Source organism: Triticum aestivum, chromosome 4B, assembly GCF_018294505.1.
Source record: "Triticum aestivum cultivar Chinese Spring chromosome 4B, IWGSC CS RefSeq v2.1, whole genome shotgun sequence".
In the NCBI taxonomy this organism is placed as follows: domain Eukaryota; kingdom Viridiplantae; phylum Streptophyta; class Magnoliopsida; order Poales; family Poaceae; genus Triticum; species Triticum aestivum.
The window spans coordinates 586,426,048-586,448,519 of record NC_057804.1 but is presented as its reverse complement, the minus strand read 5'-3'; the positions used below and the strand labels follow the sequence as shown (position 1 = coordinate 586,448,519).

The 22,472-nt window shown below is 49.4% G+C and overlaps 1 long non-coding RNA gene across 1 annotated transcript; it reads right to left on the bottom strand.

Annotated features, from left to right (window-relative positions):
* Nucleotides 1-721: 721 nt before the first annotated feature.
* Nucleotides 722-1,954, bottom strand: LOC123089292 (uncharacterized). The gene is made up of 2 exons (XR_006442247.1): nt 1,085-1,954; nt 722-894 (listed from the first exon to the last, which is right to left on the bottom strand). It is a non-coding gene; the product is annotated as an uncharacterized lncRNA (long non-coding RNA).
* Nucleotides 1,955-22,472: the final 20,518 nt, after the last annotated feature.

Sequence of the window (22,472 nt, the reverse complement as noted above, 5' to 3'; positions counted from 1 at the left end):
CGCAGTGAGCTAGCTAGCATTTTGTCTGAACTTTGACGACTGTACACATGTATCTGAAAATCTGCAAGATGTTTCAAACTCGGGTTTCTAAACCGTTAAATATTCTTGAACTTATTTGTTTATTATATTTGAACTTCTTTCTTTTTATACATAAATATAAAGTAAACCACCTATTTTTTCCATGAACACACACAGAACACAAGCACACATGGAGAGGAACGCATGTGATTTATTATCTTTGAACTTATTTGTTAAAGAGCATGGAAGCTCGACCTCCTCACGCCGTTGTGGTCAGCGACGAGCAGTGGGATGGGCGGCCGCCGACGAGAGCACCTGAGCTCGCCAGTGCGAGGGGCGGCCAGTTTTTCTGAGCTCCCCACGTGCTCCCGAAGTGCTCTCTGTACTGCCGCTGAAGTCCAAATCTACCTTGCCCTGAAGAAGGGGCGACCTCGCGCTGAATGGGGTGGGGGCGATAACGTGCAAGGAGGAAGCGGAGGCGGCCTCGCGCCGGAAGTTGGCATGGGTGGCGGCGTGCCCGGGGGTTGCGGGGGCGGCGGCGAGCCGGAAGGAGGCATTGGGGGGCACACCGGCATCTCTGCGGCGGGGAGCTGGGCATCGGGGGTAGGTCTGTGTACATGAACTTCTCCAGTGTAAAATCTTCAAATATTTTTTACTTGTTTTTTCTTTTGTTTGAGGCACAAACACAAAGTAATAAGAGCCAGAGAGCAAGCGAGCTTAATAAGTTACGATGTAATTATCAAACTACACTTTTTGATTGACCTTTCCTCCACACGTACAGCACACTACTGCAAAGTACGGATCATCTATTGACCCATCTTTTGCCTTCTAAACTCCTTGTACAGCTGGTAGCGCTCAGGTAGTCCTTCCCTTCACCTGCACAAAACAACATACTAGACTAAACAAACTACATACCGAGAGGAAGTATGGCTGATCCATTACCAATCTCCATTAGTTCTATAATGGCTCAAATTAAACTATAAAGCAAAAGTAGACAGACAACAACAGCAAAACAGAGGACGACTTGCAACTGAACCAGATGCAGCATTCGCCCAAGGCAACTTACTGAATTTCAGAAGGGAAAAGCTCTGAACCTGAAGCTCTACAGAATCTGAAGCACAACGGGGTGGGAAGTAGCCACGCAGCCTAGCTTGTAGCTGATGATGCACAAGGGAATCTTGCTGCTGGAAGCTCCATGCGGAGGCTGCGCATTGGTGATGGAGGGCGGAGGCTTGCGGCAAGTCAGGCACAACGCGGGAGTGGAGTGGCGGCAGCGGCCGCTCCATGGATGAACCTTCCTCGGGAAGGTCAAGGTAGCCCTCTTGTGAAGGTCGATGTGGCCGGAGATGCAGGGGCTGCGGTGCTTGTCTGGTGGTCAGGGAAGGCGACGGCCAGCGGAGGCGTCTGGGGATGGACCGCCATGGTTGAGGCTATCAACCATGGACGAATGCCTGCGCGCGGGTTCCATGGTGACCAGTTGCGCGTTGCCGGCGCACGGTTGACTGCGTCGGTTCAGGCGTTGGAGAGCAGCAGGCCTCTGGTGTAGCCTCGTTGGGGAGGGAAGGTCCTGGCGATGGCGGCCATGGGTGCCAGGAGGTGGGCGCGGGTGGCGAGGCAGCAACTGCGATTGGGCACAGGGGCGCGCCGGCGGTGGTACGCAGGCAGAGCCGTCGGGAAGGTAGTGGGTAGAGGGGTGCCGGTGGTGGGCGCCGCCGGCGGGTGGATCTGGATGTGACGGATGCTTCGGACGAAGGTCCGGGATGGTGTCGGGGATGAAGGCAGGGGAGACGGGGCGGGGCGGGGCCGGGGGATGGCGCGCGGCGGCAGGGAGGTCCGGGGAGTGGGCGCGGCCGCGGTTGCGGGATGGAGATGCAGGGAGTGGGGAGGTTGGGGAAGAGAGTCGGGGCCAGGATCGGTTTTCCTTTTTTTTATCGGCTGCTCGTTTCGGGTTTTCAGATCTCGGGAGAACCTCCATCGCCCCTATATACTATATAGACCGCTGTGATCCAAGTAACTATTCTGATCCTGGGATTAGAATAGTGTTATTATATATATATATATATATATATATATATATATATATATATATATAAAGTCAATGAAGAAAAATGACGGAATCAGTGAAGATAATGCAAAGTTGAAGAAATTGAACAACTGAGGAATTTAAAAAAACTCAAATTGAAGATTTTCAATTTTTGTTGGTGGCGTGACCCACCGTATAAGAATGATGATTTCAGGCACCGCGTACAATTGTCGTAGGGCTCTGAGAATCAATTTCTTCATTAATTTCTTCACACTTAGAGTGTTAGTCTTCATTGATTGAAGAAAAAAGTTTCTTCTTGTGTTGCACATCTAAGTCATTAATTTTGTATAAGTGTTAGGATGTGTGTCCTTTTCAAAGGACATTCGAAGATTCTAGAATATTTAGCCCACACCGTAACTTACTAAATCTCTTCTCATTCAAGGGCTTTGTGAAGAAATCGGCTAGCTATTCTTCAGTCTTCACATGCTCAATAGAGATGTCGCCTTTGAACACATGATCACGAAGAAAGTGATGACGAATCTGAATGTGCTTTGTCTTCGAGTACTGAACTGAGTTATGAGCAATCTTGATGGCACTCTGCTACCTCTTGAGCACTGTGTTGGTTTTCCTTAAAGAGAAAAGGGTGATGCAGCAAAGTAGCGTAAGTATTTCCCTCAGTTTTTGAGAACCAAGGTATCAATCCAGTAGGAGGCTCCTCAAAAGTCCCACGCACCTACACAAACAAATAAGAACCTCGCAACCAACGCAATAAAGGGGTTGTCAATCCCTTCACGGTAACTTGCAAAGGTGAGATCTGATAGAGATAATAAGATAAGATAATATTTTTGGTATTTTTATGATATAGATTGGAAAGAAAAAGATGCAAATAAAAGTAGATGGAAAACTTATATGATAAAAGATAGACCCAGGGGCCATAGGTTTCACTAGTGGCTTCTCTCAAGATAGCATAAGTATTACGGTGGGTAAACAAATTAGTGTCGAGCAATTGATAGAAAAGCGCATAGTTATGAGATTATCTAGGCATGATCATGTATATAGGCATCACATCCGCAACAAGTAGATCGAAACGATTCTGCATCTACTACTATTACTCCACACATCGACCGACTCCTGCCTGCATCTAGAGTATTAAGTTCATGAAGAACAGAGTAACGCATTAAGAAGATGACATGATGTAGAGGGATAAACTCATGCAATATAATATAAAATCCATCTTTTTATCCTCGATGGCAACAATACAATACGTGCCTTGCTGCCCCCTCTGTCACTGGGAAAGGACACCGCAAGATTGAACCCAAAGCTAAGCACTTCTCCCATTGCAAGAAAGATTAATCTAGTGGGCCAAACCAAACTGATAATTTGAAGAGACTTGCAAAAATAACTAATCACACATAAAATAATTCAGAGGAGATTCAAATATTTCTCATAGATAAACTTGATCATAAACCCACAATTCATCGGATCTCGACAAACACACCGCAAAAAGAGTTACATCGAATAGATCTCCAAGAAGATCGAGGAGAACTTTGTATTGAGATTCAAAGAGAGAGAAGAAGTCATCTAGCTAATAACTATGGACCCGAAGGTCTGTGGTAAACTACTCACAACTCATCGGAGAGGCCTTGGAGATGATGTAGAGGCCCTCCGTGGTCGATTCCCCCTCCGGTAGAGCGTCGGCGAAGGCTCGAAGATGGGATCTCGCGGATACAGAAGGTTGCAGCGGTGGAATTAGGTTTTTGTGGTCGCTTCTGATGTTTTCAGGGTACAGGAGTATATATATGAGGAAGAAGTAGGTCGGTTGACGCTCGAGGGGCCCACAAGGGTGGGGGGCGCGCCCACCCCTAGGGGGCGCGTCGGGCACCCTCATGGCCGCGTCGTTTGTTGCTTGACGTCCACTCCAAGTCTCCTGGTTGGCATTTGTTCCAAAAAGATCGCTCCCAAAGGTTTCATCCCGTTTGGACTCCGTTTGATATTCCTTTTCTTTGAAACACTGAAATAGGCAAAAAAACAGCAATTCGGGCTAAGCCTCCGGTTAGTAGGTTAGTCCCAAAAGTGATATAAAAGTGTAAATTAAAGCCCATAAACATCCAAAACGGGTAATATAATAGCATGGAACAATCAAAAATTATAGATACGTTGGAGATGTATCACACTCTCATTGTCACAACAGAGTGGCACATTCTTCATGTTGACGCCGTAGTCCTTGAGGGTTTGCTTCATCCAAAGAAATTGTGCATAGCAAGAAGCAACAACAATGTACTCAGCTTCAGTAGTAGACAGAGATACGCAGTTCTGTTTCTTCGAGGACCAACCACTACAACAGGACCCCCCTATAGCAACGCATTTTTCCGTATCTAAAAGCCCATATATTCGTTGCTATGTTCTTTACCAACGGTTTGGGATGCGTAGCCTTATCCAGTGTTGCTGGCGCATAATGCAACGCTTATGCTTCTGTTGGTAAAAGGGACCGTTACAAGAGTACAACATATAAAACCAGCTTTTACAACAGTCGTATACGTTGGTGATTAATATACCGAAATCGAAATCTCATTGCTTGTCAACGAAGAATTTGCAATGCTTCATGTGTTTATTTACATATAAAATGTGAATAATAATATTATGTTGTAGAAATTAAATTAATGCTCCACATAATGGTGATAAGTATGATCAAGTGAGGAAAAAAACAACATACCCGTGCGAGGAATAATAATTCATATATTGAATAAAACTGTTGGATTACAATAGTTGATATTACAGGAGGAACATCATCCAAATGTGATGCATAATCTAAATATTTTTTGACTTCACTGAAAGCATCCATCAATATCCGTACAACTTAATTAAAACTTAACCGAGGAACATCATCCAACAAGAATAATATCCCTACAACTTAACTAACTAAAACTAAAAGCATCCATCATCATCATCGTGATCCCGTACATCATCATCATTGCAGCATACTTGCCACGCACCCATATAATCATCCATATATCTTCTGAATCTACAAAGAAAATAATGAAATGAACTGTTAACACACAATACATTGACATGATGCAAGTAGTGACGGGTTACCCAGCAAATAAGAAGCATTACTTCTTACAAAGGGGCATTACTTCAGAAACATTGGTTGCCCAGCTAGATTATGACTATTACAAAGAAAAGTTTTGACCTGAAAGTATTCCCTTACAACTCAATATACTACTTCAGGCCACAAAACAAACATTAATAGACCTAGAGAAAAATAAATCATCATTTTGACATGTATAGATCATGTCTTAAGCACCACACTCTCAGGAAGAGAAAAAATGTGCTTAAGAAATACTTACGTATTGTCAAATGTCCAAGCGAGCGCTACACTTTTTCTTCCATACACAGCGCTAAAACCTCTCATTCCAAGAGACAGGAGCAAACCAAATGTGGATAATTTCACACAGTAGTCAGTAACTTTCAATTTCGAAAACTTCACCACATGTAAGCATGGTAGGACAGATCAACATATGTGGTTGTGGGCTAATGAGAAATTCAGCAATTTACGAACCGTGACAACAAGAGTGCATGTGGGTAATTCAGCAATCTATGAATCAAAGTGGTCAGAGCTTAGTGGTCATTTTAGAAATGTACGAATCAAAAGGGCAAGAGCAACACTAAGAAGAACATTACTATTGTTTCCGCCTTCACAAACAGTTAACACATGGAAATTAAATACAGTTACCAGAATAATGACTAGGAACACTGCTGTATCTTGGGACAAATCTAATCGTAGCTCCAGCCGTCCATGATGTTGGCCTCCATCTTGATAGTGCCGGAGCGAATGAGTGCAGCGCCTCAGAATAAATTACACACAATAATAAGTAAACCATTGGCAAGATGGGAGTACATAAATAAGTAGTTGAATAAGAGCAGAAAAAGGCTGCAAAATGGTTAGAGCTAATCTAAGCAACAAAGGAATAAATAAATAATCACCACAACGAAAACAGTCTTAGTTGAAGGTAAAACTCAATGATGTACTATGAATGTAGAGATTGGCATACTGAAAATCACCGAATAGCATTGAGTATTTGTTTCTTTGGAAACCTGCACACACATAGACAGTAAGCCTCTACTTAACGAATGACAAACATGATGATATAACTGAATCTGAAAGAAGGGGTCCCTGATTCTGTCGAAGTAAGAAGAGATTCCTACCTATTAACAACCACAAGAATCCAGTAGATCCCAACAACAATGACAAGGTATAATCCAAATTCTGTAGAATATATAGTAAGAGCATACACAATCAGTACATTAACAGGCGTATCATTGCAAAATGGAGAGAAGTATTTATCAGCGTTCTGAATCATATAAACAGGACCAAAGCAGCATCACAGAAGAAACAATGTGGATTATTAATTTACCTGCTCACCAAAACCAAGGTGTACGTGCTTCTTCCAACAGGTCCATGTCGTCTAGTATTGAGCTGGATGTGAGGGCCACCATTAGAAACCTACTCCCTCCACCTAAATATCCTGACCATCATACTCATGAAAAGTGTGAAGTTGCAACAAAAAACTTTGATTAGTAACTCATTAGAAGTGCCATACAGAGACCTATTAAGACTAGATCTCTCCTAAAATATTATAACTCTTGCAATAGACTATTTAATATGGGGTCCTTATATATGAAGTAGTGCTTATCTACATAAAAAGGTTGAAAGGATTACCGACTCATCTAGCAAGGATTCATGAGTTAGCAGTGTATAAGAATTTTTTAAAAATTTGATGCTCCGTTGATATCTAATAATTACTAATTTAATAGAATAGCAATCAGTGCATGAATGTAAATCAACGGAGATTGGAAACCAGTCTGCAGCCTTACAAGTGTCCGTCAATGAATTGCACAAGGGCCAAACAACTCTTTTGACACAGATTAGCTGCAATAGAATCGGGGATGCATAACCTGACATCTATAGGATCATAGAAGAGCAGAGGTTACAGAATTGGGAGAGATATGACGAATCCAGGGAGAGGATGCACTCACCGCACGAGAGCAGGACGACAGGGCCACTGGCATCGGAGCAGACGCCCGAAACCCTAGCCATGGGTCGCGGGTGGGATTTGGTGGCCACGAGCGCCGGATCTAGCCGGATGGGAGGGCGCGGCGGTGTGAGGTGACATCGGGCTGTGCTTCGCGATGGCGGGATTCACCGAATGTCGCCTGGATCAGCCGCCGCAGGTGTCGCAACGAAGAGCTGCGTCAAGAGGGAGAGATGGGATGTGAGAGGGATGGGTGGGTGGGGGATGCGGCGAAGGGTGACGAGGGCCGGCGGTGAGGTGGGAGGTGGGATGAGAAGGAGATGAGGGGAGGTGGGAGGAGAAGGAGAGGAGGGAAGGGCCGGCGGTGAGGTGGGAGGAGGAGGGTGACGAGGTGGTTGGTGGCGGCGATTTAGGAGAGATGAGGGGCATCGGGGGCTCTGTTTCTCGCATGTCCCTCTCTCCTTTCCTGTGTTTTTTTTCATATGTCCCATGATTAGATTATAAGAGCTGCAAAATCTGCAACGCTTATCTGCAAACTTTAATATGCGTATCTATCATGAATTTTACAACGTATAGCCAAAATGTTGTAGAATGTGTGTTGCTTTACATGGGGTGTCCTTGTAGTGAACAGACCAAGGATCGTCCGAGGAAATGGCATGTGCCATATGTTGACTCACGGTCCACACGATCACCAGCATAGTTAGAGACTGAATATCCAATGAGATCAAAAGCCGAGCTCTTGGGATACCATAATCCAAGTGTTGGTGTGTGAGCTAGATATCGAAGAATATGCTTCACAGCCTTATTGTGTGATTCCTTTGGTGTAGCTTGAAATCGGGCACACATGCAAACACTAAGCATAATATTTGGCCTAGATGCACATAAATACAATAAAGAGCCAATCTGGATCGGTATACCTTTTGATCAAAGTCAATATTGTCGGGGATATAACCCGCGGTATGACCCGGCCGGATAGATAACCCGGCTGGGACTTGACATTTCATTGGTAACCCGCCAGAGGATTGGCGACTTATGAGTCTGGCGGCCTACTGGTTTGACGACTCACGAGCCTGGCGACTCACTGATGGCCTCAATGGCGGGTTAGATAGAGGACTAGGTCCAAGGCCCAGTAGGCCGGCTCATGTTATGGTGGGCCGGCTTAAGAGGAAAGCATAAGGAATATTCTCCTACAAAGGAAGCAAGACTAGGACTCCAGTTGTAATAGAGTAATTCATATCCTACTAGGACTAGTCATGTAACCCGCCCCTTCAACATATATAAGGAGGGGCAGGGCACCCCAAGAGGGACGGAAAATAATGGCTAAGGCTAGACACAACCAAAGGGGAGCCGGATTATGCAGCGACTCCCTCATGAGCATAATGAGACCTAGCCACAAACAACATGTAGGGCTATTACCGGATGATGTTTCCCGGGGCCCGAAGCTGTCTAAATCCTTGTCTTGCGTGTTGATCCGCCTCGTGTCTCTCATCCGATCAACCCCTCTCAAGCTACCACATAGATGCATTGGCCTCACGACTAAGTCCTCACACTAGGACATCTGCCGTGACAATTCCATGATAGTTGGCGCCCACCTGGGGCTTGCGCACGGTAGTGTTGAGTTCTTGAAGGGATGTCTCCCAGGGATCGAGAAGTTCATGCTAGATAGGTGGAAGAAGAGCCGCCACGGAACAATTGCATGGGATAACTTAACAGGGGATCGCCTTGGGCAGAGCCGGCGAATTCATTGGTTGATGATTAGAATATTTATTGACTTTGGAAGCTCGCAGTACAAGTTTAAAGGAAAATTAGGGTTTGGCGTTCTGTGCGCCATCGACGCGATGCGTGTCGCCAAGGCAGACAAGAGACCTGCTAGAGCCACCGTACACCGCGTCATGCCAGTTCATGTCAACATGCATCACCGATAGTTTGAGCAAGCGGATAAATCACAAGTCGTCGAGAACGTTGACTCCAGTGCTGCTTGTTTTCGCTGGCGTCAAAACCGGATTCATAACTCGCCGAAACCGGAAAGTCTAGTCCCTGTTTCATCAAATTACAGGTTCACCGAGTCAGACAAGAATACCAATTGTGCAAACATAGGACAAGTCCCAATCGGGCCATCAAATCATGAATCAGAATTGATCAGGAGGTAAAAAAGCAACCCCAAGCAGACTTGAGTTCGGTCTTCAGTTCTGTTTCTGAGTCACTATCCGGATTACCTTTGCCTCGATGCTCACCATAGTTGTGGCCCGTTGAGAGAGTCCTGGATAAGGGGGTATCCGGACAGCCGGACTGTATACATCGTCCGGACTATAGAAGCGTCAAGATACAAGACTCAAGACTTTGGCTCGTGTCCGGATGGGACTCTCCTTTGCATGGAAGACAAGCTTGGCGATCCGGATATTATGTTTCCTTCCTTGTAACCGACTCCATGTAAACCCTAGCTATCCGGTGTCTATATAAACCGGAGAGCATGGTCCTTAGAAGGCCGATCACAATTACAATCATACCATCATAGGCTAGCTCTTAGGGTTTAGCCTCTACGATCTCGTGGTAGATCTACTCTTGTACTACTCATATCTTCAATATTAATCAAGCAGGAAGTAGGGTTTTACCTCCATCGAGAGGGCCCGAACCTGGGTAAACATTGTGTCCCTTGCTTCCTGTTACCATCAGCCTAAGATGCAGATATCGGGACCCCCTACCCGAGATCCGTCGGTTTTGACACCGACATTGGTGATTTCATTGAGAGTTCCTCTGTGTCGCTATCGGTGTCAAAACCGGTGGATCTCGGGTAGGGGGTCCCGAACTATGCGTCTAGGCGGATGGTAACAGGAGACAAGGGACACGATGTTTTACCCAGGTTCGGGCCCTCTTGATGGAGGTAAAACCCTACGTCCTGCTTGATTAATATTGATGATGTGTGTTACAAGAGTAGATCTACCACGAGATCAAGGAGGCTAAACCCTAGAAGCTAGCCTATGGTATGATTGTTGTTCATCCTACGGACTAAAGCCATCCGGTTTATATAGACACCGGAGAGGGCTAGGGTTACACAGAGTCGGTTACAATGGTAGGAGGTCTACATATCCGTATCGCCAAGCTTGCCCTCCACGCCAAGGAAAGTCCCATCCGGACACGGGACGAAGTCTTCAATCTTGTATCTTCATAGTCTTGGAGTCCGGCCGATGATGATAGTTCGGCTATCCGGACACCCCCTAGTCCAGGACTCCCTCAGTAGCCCCTGAACCAGGCTTCAATGACGACGAGTCCGGCGCGCATATTGTCTTCGGCATTGCAAGGCGGGTTCCTCCTCCGAATAATTTATAGAAGATTGTGAACACGAGGATAGTGTCCGGCTCTGCAAAATAAATTCCACATACCACCGTAGAGAGATTAATATTTACACAAGTTCAATCTGCTGACGTATTTGGTGGCGTGACGTCACACCACTACCAAGCCTTTACTTGAATCGTTTTTATTATACCACCTCAGCGTGTTTAGCGAAGCGGTTTCCTTGGCACGTCTTGTCGAAGCAGAGATCGTGTTCCCCGTATTCCGGGATTCTCATAAATACGGACGTGGGTAACCCAACCGCGCCCATTGCCACGCCCCCTCCATCGAAGGCGGGTTCCAAACGGTCACGGGGACGGCTCTTGGTATTCTTCCTTTTTATAATGAGACCAAGGCCCGTTCTTTTTCTTCAATCCTCAATCGAATCCGCCCCTCGCCCTGAGTTCCAACACCCAGGGCCCCAGATTCGGGTACCTTCGACCTTCGACAATGTCCGGCTCCGACCTACGAGGCCGGTGGATGCCCTCTTCCGTCACGGAAGAAGGCGTGCTAAAGCTGAGAGACGCCAGGTACTTGACCTACGAGATTTCGCATAGGTTGCCTGCCCGAGGGCAAGTTATTCCTACTCTCGAGCCCGGCGAGAGCGTCGTGTTCGTGTCTCACCTCCGTCGGGGTTTAGGCTTCCCGATGGATCCCTTCATGAGGGGGCTCATGTTTTACTATGGGCTGGAATTCCATGACTTGGCTCCGGAGTCCATCCTCCACATCTCATCATTCATTGTCGTCTGCGAAGCCTTCCTCCGCACTACCCCTCACTTCGGCTTGTGGCTCAAAACCTTCAACGTGGAGCCGAAGATGATTGAGGGGCGTCAGGCAGAGTGCGGCGGGGCGGTTATAAGCAAGAGGGCCGATGCTCCATGGCCCGAGGGCTCTTTTCAGGAGGAGCTCGGCTTGTGGCAACAGGAGTGGTTCTATATCACCGCTCCCAGGGGCAGCAGGCAGAGGCCGCCGCCCGTCTTCCGCTCGGGCCCTCCACAACGGCTGACGTCATGGGTCAACAAGGGGCTTAACTGGGGGCCGTCCAAAGACGTACCCCTGTTGCAGGACCGGATTCGAGGCCTCCAAGAAAGGGAGATTAATCTGGTCGTAGTGGCACAGGTTATGCTGATCCGGCGCCTTCTGCCCTGCAAACGTCGCCCCCTCCGCCTGTGGGAATTTAATCCGGAGGGGCCACGAGCTCTCCAACACTTCATGGGTTTGACACCCGCGGAGATGTACAAACTGTTCTTCGGATCGCAAGAGATGCGTCCGGACTTGACCGAGGACGCTGGCCTAAGCTGCAATCGCCCGGATACTCAAGTAAGTAGCCCTGTGTCCAGACATATTGCCATTTATTTATCATGGGTTTGCCTTTTAACCAGCTATCCCTTGGACAGGAGTGGATAGCGCAAGCAAAACTGATACGGTGTCCGGCCCCCCTCCCTGAGACCACGCCGGATCCCGTGTTAGTCAAAATGTTGGAGTTTGCGCCTTCGAAGGAGAGCGAAGGGGGGCACAGGGAAACTACCACCTCTGCCAAGGAGGCCTTCAATAAGGGGGGGATCGAGAATCCCTCCTTCCAGGGGGAGAAGAGGACCGCTTCCGAAGACCCGGAGGCCAAGGCCTCAAAGCGGGGAAGGAAATCTGCGCCGGAAGGTCCTGCGCCGGGAAGAGCCCCGACCGCATAGTCTCCCCAGAGGAGTCAGCCCTCCAATGAGCCGTAAGTAAAAAGGGGGAATTTTTTAATAGGGGACGCCCCTGTATTATTTCTAAAGGTAACCGAAGTTTTCACCTTGTAGTTTGGATCTCAGCCCATCTCAGCAGAGCTCATCTTCGGGGGACCTTCGTCCGGAGATGATGGAGAGCGAGACGCCTCCATCTGCCGCCCCGTCGGGCGGGGCGGACGACCCTGAGGTGTCGTCACGGAGGGTCTCCCCGAGTCCGGCGGGGCCGGAGAGTTTGGCACCCATTGGAGTACGGCTGGTGGAGCTGCAGGATTTGCTCAAGAGGGCGTCTATCTCAGAAGATCACCGCACATTAATGAGTATGGTGATTGAGAGGATCTCATCCGCCGAAAGCGGGTTGTATGAGGCCGTCGGAAGTTTGCTGACGGGGTTTGAGGTACGCAAAAAATGACATACCTTTTGACAGTTTTGCACATGGAGTGCGCCCTGTATAGATAGTAGCCCCTGAGACTTGGTATGCTATCGAAAGCGACAGCGTGCCAAGGATCATAATCTCAGTTATAGAATGTCGCCTTTCCTATGCAGGTGGCGAACGTTCGGTGGCCAGCCGGACTGATGGAGTTGCCGAACTGAAGAGGCAACTCGATGTTGCGGATGTGGACATCGCGCTGGTCAATAAACGACTTAACGAGTCGCAAGGTAGGTGGTTGCTCCACGGTTGCCTAGTAAGGGAGCTGATGCCCGTTCCTTACAATTTGTATGCTTGATGTAGATGGCGCCGCTGCTGTGGAAGACCTTCGAGCAGAGCTTGCTCGAGCCAAGGAGCAAGCCAGGAAAAGTGATGTGGCTGCCTCGAAGGCAGCGGAAGAGTTAAAAGCCGAAAAGGCTGCTCACTGCCGGAGCAGGGAGGAGATGGCCTGAATGGCCGCGAAATTAAAAGATGCTGCCGACCGCTATGAGGTTCTTGAAAGAGAACGCCGAGCGGAGCAAGAGGACCTGAAGAAGGCCGCCGCCGAAGCCAAGGATGCCCGTGGTGCGATGCGGGCTATGAAGGAGGAACTGCGTCAGGCCGGAGACATTGCGGCTGGAAAGCCCTTTCTACTGCGTAGGAAGTTTACGGATCCGAAGTATGCTCAGTTGGGCCAATTGTGTGGTGCGGAGGATCCTTATCTAGATTTGGCGGCGAGTGCGGCGGACGCAGTCGTGCACTTCCGAAGCCAGAAGGATCACGAAATGGAAGAGCTTTTCTGGTCTCAATTCCATAGTCCGGAGCGTCCACTCCCGTTGGCTGATCGGCTGGCTGAGTGGGCTGAGCTGAATAGATTGTCCGGACTTGCCATGACGGATGTGGTCGCTCATCTGTGGCCGGAAAGGCCCAAGCCGAAGAGTTATTTTGGCTTGTTGCAGCAATTCCTTGGGGCGGTGCCGCATATCAAGGCGATGAAGCGGTCGGCATGCATAGAAGGTGCACGGATGGCTCTCGCCCGTGTGAAAACATACTGGGCGGAGATGGATGCCACCGCTGTTGCATCCCGGGGTTCGGACAAAAGCCGATTACCCGCCGAGCACTATTTTGAGGAAGTCCTGCAGGGCGCTCGTTTAATAGAGTCGCAGTGCTCGAAAGATGTTATGTTTAAATGACATGTATGATTTCTGAGATCATGTTTATAATGCAACGGCTTTTTATACTTGTGCGTTCAAGTATTGAACTATCTCCTGTGCGGCCGTATATGTATGAATAACCTGAAAGTTGCAGTCTTTGGCTTCAGCCCCCACGCACATGGTGCGGGGGTGTTTGCAAAAAGAAAAGCGCTTTTTCACACTTAATCCAACGTCTTGGTCCTTTGAAGGAGGTGATAGCATAGCAAACTAGGCAACCGGACTATAATGCTTTATCACTTTCACTTAGCCATAGGAGCTCGATGGTGGGGCTACTATATAGCCCCTAGAGGCACCGCGCTCTCCGAACTCGGGGCGCGTATGTGCCTGACCGGGAAGCGGTCCTTCGTCAAAGCGGAGGAATTCTAAACATTCCAATAGTCGATCGAGTGGTTGACCAGTCTCTCGCTATATCATGACAGTCAGTTTTCGGCTTTCTCTACTGAGGTGCTCGCCCGGCCGAACCGGGGCACAATCGCAGTAGTTCTCCTGGTGCCGCGTTAGCCGATGGAGCGGAACGTAAGGCAGCAAAACACAGGAGCCGGGCAAACCCAACATTTGACCAAAGACATGATTCGGAGCTGATGCATATAAGGCCTAACTCGAGACGCCGAACACTCCCTGAGGTGTTCGGTCTTTATGATACCGGGCAGAACAATGCCCTAAGCCCCTAGTGTCCAGGTACAGGCGGGAACTTCTGACGCGGCCGATGCCAAAACGCCAGCCTCCTCCTCGGTTATGGTAGAAAACCGGGGGATGTGTATCAACAAGAGACAGTAAGAAAGGTTTACGCAGGGTCTTAATCTGAAAAGAATCCTTGCAACGGGTCCCTGCTGCACGTCTGCGCCTGTGTCTCCGTTGTGCTGTATCCTGGACGGGTGTAGCACGTGCTTCATCTGTAAAAGAGAAGGACTTAGTTTGGAAGAAATATCGTGCAAAAGTTGTATTTAAAATAAAGTATAATTTGGAAGATGAATACAGTTGAGCTTTATTGGCTCTCATCGTTTATACACGCAACCCCTTGTAAAGGGGTATGCGGCTGGGAAGCCCCTTGTTTATTTACGCCGGAGTCGCCTAACCGTGTCCGAGGTCTGAATGACCTGTTTTTAGGGGCCTTGACCTGCAAGGTCGGATTAGTGTGTGGCTGTCAAGGCGGCCTCACGTTCTCCGTGGTCGAGGAACACTCGGAGTTACTCTTTAATGAGATTATGCCGCGTGGACCGGGCATTTAAGCGTAAGAGACGCGTAATGTGGTATTGCGTTAAAGCAGGCGAAAGCTTCACGTCCCAGTAGTGCTTTGAGGGCCACTGTTAAATGGGGCGATATGGAGAGTGAGCTTTTCGCGACGGAGGTTGTCGGATGAACCGAACACAACTCTAGTGGTACAGAGCCTGTACAATTGGCTTAAAGGCCTGGCGTCACTCCTTTGAAGGAAGTGCTGCTACAGGAATTTTGGTAGGGTCTATCCCCATTCTGCGGACGGTGTCCTGGTATGGCAGGTGCCGCACTGTGTTTTCGTGTTATCACATGAAGTGAGTTCACTGTTTTGACTTCTAGTGGGAAAGTCTTCTGTTTTCCGGCGTGCTGCTTGTGGGGTTCGTCGTCGTCTTCGCTTGGTGTGTCGAGCCCCTTGCGTTCGGCGTTAAGTCGGCCGGACTGCTTGAAGACCCAACAATCTCTGTGGGTATGGTTTGCAGGCTTCCCGGAGGTACTATGTATTTGACATAGCCTATCCAGAATTTTGTTTAGGTTGGATAGCTCGTCGCTGTTGTCCTTGAGGGGCAGTGTTTTATTATTCGGCCGAGAGCTTTTGAATCCGGCGTTGACCGCCGTGCTATTTGGGCCATTTTCCTTATTCCGGCGCTGATCTTTTCTGCGTCGTGATTTCCCATTTCCATCCCTTACTTCGGATGTACTCGGGTCGCTGGTGCTGCATCTAGCCAGCCAGCTGTCTTCCCCCGCGCAAAAGCGGGTCATGAGGCTTGTTAGTGCGGCCATTGTTCTTGGTTTTTCCTGGCCGAGGTGTCTGGCGAGCCATTCGTCTCGGACGTTGTGCTTAAAGGCTGCTAAGGCTTCGGCGTCCGGACAGTCGACTATTTGGTTCTTTTTGGTGAGGAACCTGTTCCAGAATTTGCGTGCTGACTCTCCGGGCTGTTGAGTTATGTGACTTAAATCGTCTGCATCCGGAGGGCGGACATAAGTCCCCTGAAAATTTGCTCGAAACGCATCCTCGAGCTCTTCCCAACTTCCAATGGTATTTTCTGGGAGGCTTTTGAGCCAATGCCGAGCTGGCCCTTTGAGCTTGAGGGGTAGGTATTTTATGGCATGGAGATCGTTTCCTCTGGCCATATGTATGTGTAGGATATAATCCTCAATCCAGACTCCGGGGTCTGTTGTTCCGTCATATGCCTCTATGTTTACGGGTTTGAATCCCGCTGGAAATTCATGATCCAGTACCTCGTCGGTGAAACATAGTGGGTGTGCGGCGCCCCTGTATTTGGGTGTGCCGTTGTCTTCAAACGCTCGGCGGGCTGTGTTGCTTCCTGGAGTCTTCTTTTTTGGCCCATAGATAGACCTGACCGGGTCATCCTTTTTCCGAGGATCTTTATGCTGATCATGTGCCGGCTTGTGTGCGGCGCCCCTTGCTGCTCTTAGCCTGTCATCTGGTCGTCTATCCGGCCAGGCGGCCTCTTTCTTTTTTGACTGCAGGGGCTCTAAGGCCTCCTCGTCGAATTCGGGCAACAGCTTGCGCTTCGGGTAGCTCTTTGCCTGGCGACTAGTGCCATATTTATCTGCGGTATCGATTACTTTGCTCCATCTCATTCTGAGTGCATCCTCCGCTGTTTTGAGCTTCTGCTTTTGCTTCTTCAAACTTCTTGCAGTAGCGACGAGCCTTTTATGAAGGTTCTTATGCTCTGATGATGTGTTCGGCGTGAGGTCGTCTAGGCTCTTGTTTTCGCCTGGGATGGGTTACTTGTCCAGTTCATCATGTTCGGATGGTTGCTTGGTGGCATGTTCACCGTCCACTGCTTCGCCCTGCTCTAGGGCCGGGTCTATATGGGTGATGTTTTTATCGAGGCGGGACTTCGGGCGGCGCTTGCGTCGCCGTTTTGGTTATTTGTTGGGGGAGTTGTCCTTCGCCACGTCCCGTTGTTACTCATTATTGCTTCCTTTTGGTGTATCCACCATGTATATGTCGTGAGTTGAGGTGGCCTTCCAGTGCCCGACAGGCGCTAGTTCTTGGTCGTCTCCGGCATCGTCGTCCATACCGTCGATGTCTTCGGAGTCGAAGTCTAGCATGTCGGTTAGATCGTCGACAGTGGCTACTAGGTGGGTGGTGGGTGGGCGTTGAATTTCTTCGTCGTCCGCATCCCCACCGTCCTGACTGCAGTCCGGCCAGGGCTCTCCTGATAACGAGAGATACTTTAGCAAACTCAAGATGTCGCCGAAAGGTGATTGTTGAAAGATGTCCGCGGCGGTGAACTCCATGATCGGCGCCCAACCGGATTCGATTGGAGGGGGCGCGGAAGGTTCGGAGTCCGGCAAGGAGTCCGGCACCTCGGAGTCACGGGCTTCATGAGGGACAAGGTCAGTGTTCGGCTCTATCGCCATAGAGGTTGCAGCCCCCGAGGCGGTGTCTAGCCATCCGTCCTCGATCTGCGCAGCCGGCTCCGAATTGAAGATCGGAGCGGACTCGAGTGCGGCCTCCAGGATACTGTCCGGCTGCAGAGCTAAATCATGCTCGTCGCGACAGTGCGGCACGCTCGGCTGTGGCTCGAATCCATCGAGGATCAAGTCCCCGCGGATGTCAGCCGTGAAGTTCAAACTTCCAAATCTGACCTGACGGCCAGGGGCGTAGCTTTCGATCTGCTCCAGATGGCCAAGCGAATTGGCCCGCAGTGCAAAGCCGCCGAATACGAAGATCTGTCCGGGGAGGAAGGTCTCACCCTGGACTGCGTCGTTGATGATGATCGAAGAAGCCATCGAGCCTATCGGTGACGACACAGAGGAACTCTCAATGAAAGCACCAATGTCGGTGTCAAAACCGGCGGATCTCGGGTAGGGGGTCCCGAACTGTGCGTCTAGGCGGATGGTAACAGGAGACAAGGGACACGATGTTTTACCCAGGTTTGGGCCCTCTTGATGGAGGTAAAACCCTACGTCCTGCTTGATTAATATTGATGATGTGTGTTACAAGAGTAGATCTACCACGAGATCAAGGAGGCTAAACCCTAGAAGCTAGCCTATGGTATGATTGTTGTTCGTCCTACGGACTAAAGCCATCCGGTTTATATAGACACCGGAGAGGGCTAGGGTTACAGAGAGTCGGTTACAATGGTAGGAGATCTACATATCCGTATCACCAAGCTTGCCCTCCACGCCAAGGAAAGTCCCATCCGGACACGGGACGAAGTTTTCAATCTTGTATCTTCATAGTCTTGGAGTCCGGCCGACGATGATAGTTCGGCTATCCGGACACCCCCTAGTCCAGGACTCCCTCAGTCGCCATTGCAAAGGCTCGATGACTCGTCTCGTTGTCAAGGACAACATCACTTCTGGGGGAGCGCTGGCTATAGGCCAGACTCTCTGGCTTGGTGGCTTCATTACGACCGCCCCATCGGTTGTCGCGCCGACGATGGCCTCTCGGGTCATCACGCATAACCTTCACATTGATTCAGAGCTTGCTGAACAGATGGATCCGATGGAGCTCTCCTCTCTTAATGAGCTCTTGAATCGCATTGCCGCTTTGGGAGTCGCTACGGACTACGACCGGATTGGGCTTAAACCCGACCAGAGGGACATTAGATCCCCGCCGGCCACCCATGAGATAGCGGTAGTGGAGGAACCACACGTGGGTTGCCCCTCAACTTTGAGGATGAATTATGTCCGGATCACCGAACTCAGTGAGCCGAACACCCACCCAAAGGAAGACATGACCCAAGTCCCGGACTTAGAATCGGGCATTGGGCCGAAGGGATCAGGTAATACTCCAGAACCCTAACTGTCGGGCTCGGTACTTCCCATGCCCCCGGGCGTCAGATCGGATCAGAATCCGGGTTCAGCCAACGACGCCCGCTCGGACTTAAACAGTCTCTCTCGTATCAGGTAGGAGCCCCAGGAGACGGTACACTGTTACTGGGCCAGATTTCTCCTTGCTCTCAATAAAGTCAAGGACTGCCACAAGGAGGACGCAGTCTCTCTTTTCTGCAGAAACTGCACAAACAAAAGACTCCTTAATGCTATAAGTCGTCGTGACATAGTGCACTTTACAGACTTGGCAACCATAGTATAGAAGTACTATGTGATGGAAGTGCCTGGAAGACCCAAATAGAATTTTGGGATAGTACAGCCCTCACCAGAACCTTTGTCCGAACTAAACGGCCGAACTCTCGTAAGTCGACCAACTCAATTCCCAAGAAACCAAAACCCACCCCAGGGTGCGGAACCATATTAGAAGAATGGCTCAACGGGCCATGTAAGCTTCACAGCACACCGGATGCAACGCCGACCCATAGCCTTAGAGCGTGTTGGATACTCCGACAGGTAGCTAAGAGTGGCGAGGATCTCCTCGAGAACCATAAAGCAGAACCACATCCCACCAAGGGACACAATACGGTACTGACGGTCTTCGAGACCTTCGCCTCAAACAATAGGCGCAAGCGAGCGCATCTAAGCTCCACTGAAATTTGCCATGTGGCAAAAATAAATCCGTGGAACGACACTGCTATAACCTTCAATGCCAGTGACGAACCCCAATTCCAGTCCGTCCGGGCACCGTCCGCTCCGGTCCTCAGCCCAACAGTGGACGGCTTTCAGCTCACTAAAGTACTCATGGACGGCGGAAGTGGATTAAACCTAATCTACGAAGAAACACTCAAGAAGATGGAGATTGAAAAAAGCCGCATTGAACAAAGCGGCACAACCTTCAGGGGAATTATCCCTAGTCGGGAGGCACGGTGTGCGGGAAAAATCACACTCTATGTGGTATTCGGCACCCTAGAGAATTACAGGTCCGAAGAAATCACCTTCTAAGTGGCTCCTTTCAACAGCAGATACCACACCCTTCTAGGGCGGGACGCGTTCGCAAGCTTTCAAGCCATACCCCATTACGGGTAGATTAAGCTTAAAATGCCCGGACCTAATGGAATTATCACTCTAGCTAGTGATCTGGACGTCGCACTCCGTGCCGAAAACAAAACCGCAGCAGTAGCCTTGGAAGCACTATCCGAAGCCCTAGCGGCAGAAGAATTAACAATGATGCACGCCACCGTGGACAGGGACGATGTGATACTCGACAAGCGACCCAAGTCCACCTCATTTAAACCCGCAGATGAGATAGTCAAATTCCAAGTCCAACCAATGGACCGCAAAAAGACAGCTTCCATCGGGACACAGTTGAACCCTGCTATGGACGTCGCACTGTGCGACTTCTTACGCGAGAATTGGGATATCTTCGCCTGACACCCATCGGACATGCCGGGCATCCCACGCGAATTGACCGAACACACCCTTAACATACTGAAGGGATACAAACCTGTTAAAAGCAGACCCTAAGGCGATTTTCGGAGCCCAAACGGCAAGCCATGGGGGAGGAGCTAGCCAAGCTACTTGAGGCCAGATTCATCAGAGATATCAAACATCCGGATTGGATGGCGAACTTGGTAATGGTACCAAAGAAGGACAAATCCTGGCGCCTGTGTGTCGACTTCAAAGACCTTAACAAGGCTTGCCCCAAGGATCCCTTTCCCCTCCCTCGCATCGATCAAATCATCGATGCCACAGCTGGACATGACTCGCTGTGTTTCCTCGACGCATACTCTGGATACCATCAAATAAAGATGGCAGAGTCCGACCAAGCTGCAACAGCTTTCATAACACCATATGGCTCTTTCTACTTCAACACTATGCCTTTCGGGCTTAAGAATGCCGAAGCAACCTATCAACGCATGATTCAAACATGCCTGGGAAAGCAAATCGGCAAAACAGTGGAGGCATACGTGGACGACGTAGTCATAAAAACAAGACACGTCGAAACCCTAATAGATGACTTGAGGCTTACGTTCGACAACCTACGAACACACGACATCAAGCTGAATTCGGAGAAATGCATTTTCGGCGTCCCCTCTGGAAAACTGCTGGGCTTGATTGTTTCCAATAGAGGAATTGAAGTTAATCCGGCAAAAATCCGAGCTTTGTCGCAGTTGGCCATACCAACAGACCTCAAACATATCCAGAAACTAGCTGGATGTGTGGCTGCTTTGAGTCGTTTTATCTCCAGGTTAGGAGAAAAGGCATTGCCTCTTTACCGCCTTCTTTGGCGAACCGAACACTTCATGTGGACGGATGCAGACGCGGCCGGACTCAACGAAATAAAGTCCTTATTGGCCAATAATCCAGTCCTAACAACGCCAAATATCGGCGAACCTATGCTGCTGTACATAGCTGCAACACATCAAATTGTAAGCGCAGTACTCGTCGTCGAACGAGAGGTTGACGGATACAAATTCCCGCTACAAAAGCCGGTTTATTACGTATCCATGGTCCTCACCCCATGCAAGTCCCGATACCGACACTATCAAAAATAGCATTCGCGGTCTTCATGGCATCCCGAAAGCTACAACACTACTTTCAGGAGTGTTCGATTACGGTGGCCTCCGAAGTACCACTAAACGATATAATAAATAACCGCGATGCAATGGGCCGGATCGCCAAATGGGCCATTGAGCTCCTTCCGTTCGACATAATATACAAGCCTCGGCGGGCTATCAAGTCGCAAGTGTTAGCGGACTTTGTCGCCGAATGGACGGAGGCCGAACTCCCTAAAGAGTACGGCACATACTCCAGCCGGATCATGCACTTCGACGGCTCTAAAATGCTGGCCGGACTGGGAGCAGGTGTAGTCCTGACGTCTCCCACCGGAGACACGGTCCAATACGTGCTCCAAATATTATACACAGACTCCAACAATGCAGCCGAATATGAGGCTCTGTTGCACGGTCTTCGGATGGTAGTCTCTATGGGCATTCAACGCCTAGAAGTGCGCGGGGATTCAAACCTCACAATATCACAAATAAACGGAGACTTTGACGCCAAGGATCCAAAAATGGCGGCCTATCGCAATGCCGTCCTTAAAATGTCAGCTCGGTTCGAGGGGCTCGAATTCCACCATGTGGCTCAAGAAAACAATCAAGCGGCAGATGTCCTTGCCCGCATCGGCGCTAAACGCGACCCTGTCCCACCTAACATATTCCTGGAAAGGCTATTCAAGCCATCCATGGTATGGGAAGGGGAGTCCGGCAATACCATCACGGATCCGAATACATCCCCAGATTCCGAACTATCAGACATAATCGGAGGTTCTACCACCGAAATAACATCGTCAGCCCATGAAATAATGGCTATCATCGCCCCGTGGACTGAGCCTTTCTTGTCCTATCTAAATAGGCTGGAGCTCCCTGAAGACCAAAATGAAGCACGCTGCATTGTCCGGTGTTCTAAAGCTTACAAAGTCCATGAAGGGGAACTCTATAAGAAAAGCGCCACCGGAGTTCTCCAAAGGTGCATCTCCGAAGAGGAAGGGAGGCAGCTCTTGGCTGAAATCCATGCTGGACTGGGAGGGCACCATGCTGCGGCTCGAGCATTAGTCAGCAAAGCCTTTCGTACAGGTTTCTATTGGCCGACAGCCCGAGCAGACGCACAGGACCTTGTCCAACACTGCGTCGG